Source organism: Panicum virgatum, chromosome 1K (genome assembly GCF_016808335.1).
Source record: "Panicum virgatum strain AP13 chromosome 1K, P.virgatum_v5, whole genome shotgun sequence".
NCBI lineage: Eukaryota > Viridiplantae > Streptophyta > Magnoliopsida > Poales > Poaceae > Panicum > Panicum virgatum.
Window position 1 is genome coordinate 41,208,382 of NC_053136.1, and position 5,026 is coordinate 41,213,407.

The following is a 5,026-nucleotide window of genomic DNA, read 5'->3' on the forward strand; positions in this document are numbered from 1 at the left end:
ACGTGCACTTACGAGTACATCGAGCAGCAGCTGAATTTTGCAATTCATTCGGTTGGGTTTGGTGGTTTCGTGCGGGCTTCTTGTGGATGGCGGGATCGGCAACACTACAAGAAATATGGTGATCTATGACGTAAATTTTATGACATTGTAAAATAGCATCACAATTGCACATAATACATGACAATTTTCAGATTTTCGTCATGAATTTGAAGGTATGGGCCTTAAGCCCAAAACTTAGTGACGTTTTACTGAATTTGTCATAATTGAGCCCACAAAACATGACGTTTTAACATTAATGTCATAGAAATCGTCATAGTTACTTTAACTATATGTTTTGACATTCATCATTTTTGTTCAAGTTTTTGCTTCTTGTATTTGATGTTTATGTGGCAGCCTAGTCAGCGCACACCTGGTCGCCCGAGTGGGGCCCACTTGCGAGCCATGTCAGCGCACCACGTGGACTGTTGAGTGGGGCCCACTTGCGCAGAAGATGGTCGCCCGAGTGGGGCCCACTTGCGAGCCATGTCAGCGCACCACGTGGACTGTTGAGTGGGGCCCACTTGCACAGAAGAACTATTAACCAAAAAAATTCTGGCTGTGACGCGCCTGCGGGAATCGAACCCACGACCTGCGCCATTGGAATGAAAGCACTTAACCACCACGCTACTTACCTGTTTGTGTCTACATGGTGAACTTTTCATTTTTTGTACTTCTTTTGCATAGTACAGACCAAATAAGCTGGCACATCTCGGCATCCCAGTTCTTCCCGCGTCCCAGTTGCTCCGCCGCTGCATCCCGCGTCCCTGGCGCCGCCGCCGAGGCTGCTCCCCTCCGGCGCGCTCTCCCCTCCGTGGTTCCTCCCCTGGGCGGCCCTCCACTGCGCCTCCTCCCCTGCGGCGAGGCCCACCGCCACTGCATCCCGCGGCACCGGCGAGGCTCCTCCCCTCCAGTGCGCCTTCCCCTCCGCGGCTCCTCCCCTCTGGCGCAGCCTCTCCTCCGCAGTTCCTCCCCTCCGGGGCGGCCCCCCGCTGCGTCTCCTCTCCTCCGGCGAGGCCCGCTGCCGCGGTTCCTCCCCTCGGGGGTGGCCCTCCACTGCGTCTCCTCCCCTCCGGCGAGACCCGCCGCCGCGGCTCCTCCCCTCCGGCGCGGAGGCCTTCTATAGCTCCTCCCTGCCTCGTATGTCCCCTTCTTCCTCGCGTGAGCACCGGCCGGCATCCAAGGTATATCAATTTTTTTCTTGATATGTATTGTCTATCCTTGTACAAGCTAATCTTTCATGTTTCTTACATGTATTGTATTTTGATGTAGGAGGCAAGTCAAAAGAACAAAGAGAACCGAGCTGATGTACAGTTCCACCAAACCACTGGATCATGTAGCTACCCAGTTTATGTAGAAAAAAAATTGGTAAGTTAGCTTTATTAATATGCACTTCATTTATTATGATGATGTCTCATATATAGCTGCTGTACTAAAAGGTTAAGCTTCCCAACAGCTGATCCAAATCTAATTATGTTCAGTCATGTCTAAGCTTAATGATATTTCTAGTTCCATAAGATGCTAAGACCATTAGTTCTTGCTGCAACAATATTTGTCTACTTGGTGTTCTTCAATTTGTTGCTATATTGGTCCATACAAATGTTATAGCTGTGACCAATACGAAGAGTGTGACCAATGGTACCACCATGTAAATGTTGTTTCCAAGCAGCTGAGTACAAGGATAAAGAACCTGATGCCTTAGATTTGTTCAAGATGTGCCACTACAGCAACAAAAAGAAAGGATACACGCCTACTGTACAGTCTGCTATTTTAAGACAACCTTCTAATGTTCTAAGGCTGTTGTTAAGAGATGCTTTTTTCCCCAAATATCTTGTGATCATAAACCAGTTTTCTAATGTTTGCTGCTTTCATCTTTGCTAGACTCAAATGGAAAACAGCTGGCTACACCAACAGAAGATGGACAACCCAAGTCTGCAACCCAAGTTGTAGGTGATGTGCTTCATCAGAACACAAAAACCAATCACTTCCTTGAGAATGTGGGCATCCGGATTGCAAAGCATAGGACTACACTACAAAATGTTCAAGCACAATTGAAGGTGGAGAGAAGAACAAATTCTGAGCTTCGATCGATCGTCAACAACCAGCGTGAAGAAATGGATGGTCTGTCAAAGCAAGTCCAGGAAACAGAACAAGCATGGATCAAAGACCAAGAGGAGAATCGGAAGAAGCAAGCTGAGATGGAGAAGAAAGTTGAGCTTCTGCTACGCCAAAATGGACAAAGCTGAGCATATGGCGGTCTGGTTGCTTTTGGGTGAACTTCATCTTTTGCAGGAAACAAACTTTGCTGCTGCAGCTTCATATTTTGTTGGATTGTTACCTTTTGGTCCAAGTTTAACCAAACTTTGCTGCTGCTGGTTCATATTCTTGATGAAATTGAACTTTTGTTGTTTCTGGTCGACTGTGTAAAGTCTTAGAATTTACTAGTTTTGACTGTGATGGGAAAACTGTATGTGATGCAAATCTTATTCATGTGAATTTGGGCTGGAAATGTTCTGAAAATCTTGTTCTTGGGCTGAAATTTTGTTAGCTGACAATTAATCTTTGGGCTGAAATCAGGCCCACCTTGGTGGTCCACTCTGAATTGGGCCCATCCACTCATGGGCTGTGCTGCTGATGTCACTTGCCACATCACCTGCCATGTCTAATGCCATGTCACCTGCCATGTCAGCACCATTTTCTATGTAATTGCCATGTCAGCAGTCATGTCATTGACCACGTCAATTTACACATCATCATTGCTATCCACGTCATCGCCAAGTCAACAGCCATGTCATCCGCTATGTCATCAATGTGTGACATGTCAATTGAATTTGTGATGAAAATTATATTATTTATGACGTTTATTTTCGTCATAGAAAATGGGCTTGGGTTGGACTTTGGGGGCCAGGAACATTCTGTGGCGCTTTCGAAACGTCATGGATCAAGCAATTTATGACGAAAATTTAAATAATGTCACGAGGTGTGATCTGTGACGCTCAATACATGACACTATTTGAGATCGTTATAAATACTGTTTTATGACGGTTTTTTAGTGATCTGTGACGAAATTTAATCGTCATGTATCACCAGATTTTTTGTAGTGCAATTGGGACAGCCGCGCAAGTTGTTTGTGCGCTTTGTACAAATTGAACTGCTCTCAAGTGTCATTCATCTTCTGATGATCAGTTTACTGGGTTTGATGCTGAAGATGAGCTCGCGACTTGGTGCAATCACGGCAACGCATGCAGAATTGTGTTGATGAAGGTACTGACTAATTTTGAAGCACTTGCAGCGCCTACCACCTTGCTGATGGTGATTTAGCAGAGTTTGAACTTGAAATTTCAGACATGGAAAAACAACACAAAGCTCGTATCTATGACTCTTTGCAGGATACTTAAATTTATCTCGTCTGTAAATGAACCATAAAAAGTGAAGTGCGCATATTTTCTTTTTCAAAAAATAATTGTTTCATAAGATATTTCTCCAATTCAAACGATATTCAACATTTGGACAAAAAAGAAAGACCTATGAAGCACGGCACTGTACAAGACTACTCTTGTCGAGATAGGATACATCCAAGTTGACTTGACCCGCTACCCTGTCAAAGTTAAGCCATCAACGAATCATGCCCACACACTACATTCTGGAAGCACTGATCATCACAAAGGACCAAATCGGATTTGGAAGCGAAAATCCAGCACCGGTAGACCATTCCACGAGGCACGAGCTATTTTTTGCCTGCATCGAAACCGCAGGAGACAGCAGGTCCCACGTCAACCCGGAATGTCTCTGTCCGTTTCCTGCTGAAAAGTATTCTGGGATGGAGACAAAAAAGAAGGCAAAAGTCTATTTTACCTCCTCCAATTATCACCAAAGTTTGGTTTTCCTCCTACAACTATAAAACCGGATATTTCACCTCCCTCAACTTTTCAAACCGTCCATTTTACCTCCCTCGAGCGGTTTTGAAGACTGTTTGCTACAGTAACCGTAGTTTTGTCTTTTTCTTTTTTTTTAAATTTCAGTTGAATCTTTGAAAAATCATAGTAAATCAAAAAAAAATTATAAAATAGAAAATCCAATTTTATTGGACTCCACATGAGTAGATATACGCAGTGAATATATTATATGGTATACTTTAGTACAATTTTTTTACTGTAACTTTAGATATATACTTTTCTGTAATTAATTTATAGCTACAGTTTTCGTCATCCCATTATGGTGAAATTTTTATGGTGAGCTAATCATTATATGATTGAGCTGTAGTAAAAATTTTATGATTATTAGATCATGTATGACTGAGTTATAGATTTATCTATAGATTCGTCTAGATTTTTCTATAGATTTATATAGTTTATATGGATAAATCTATAGATCAGTCAAATATGATCTAATAATCATAAAATTTTTACTACAGCTCAATCATATAATGATTAGCTCACCATAAAAATTTCACCATAATGGGACGACGAAAACTGTAGCTATAAATTAATTACAGAAAAGTATATATATCTAAAGTTACAGTAAAAAAATTGTACTAAAGTATATCATATAATATATTCACTGCGTATATCTACTCATGTGGAGTCCAACAAAATTAGATTTTCTATTTTATGATTTTTTTGTGATTTACTATGATTTTTCAAAGATTCAACTGAATTTTTTTAAAAAAAGAAAAAGACAAAACTACGGTTACTGTAGTAAACAGTCTTCAAAACCGCTCGAGGGAGGTAAAATGGACGGTTTGAAAAATTGAGGGAGGTGAAATACCCGGTTTTATAGTTGTAGGAGGAAAACCAAACTTTGGTGATAGTTGGAGGAGGTAAAATAGACTTTTGCCAAAAAGAAAGTATTCTGGGATTCCAGGCTGGACACACGCCACAACAATCTGGTCTCGCTCAAACAGCGACGGCGGTACTGCGATGTTGAGAAGTGGCAGTAACTGGTGAGTTTGACGGACTCAAGAGTCTGCTAAATCTGCGGTCAAGCTAAG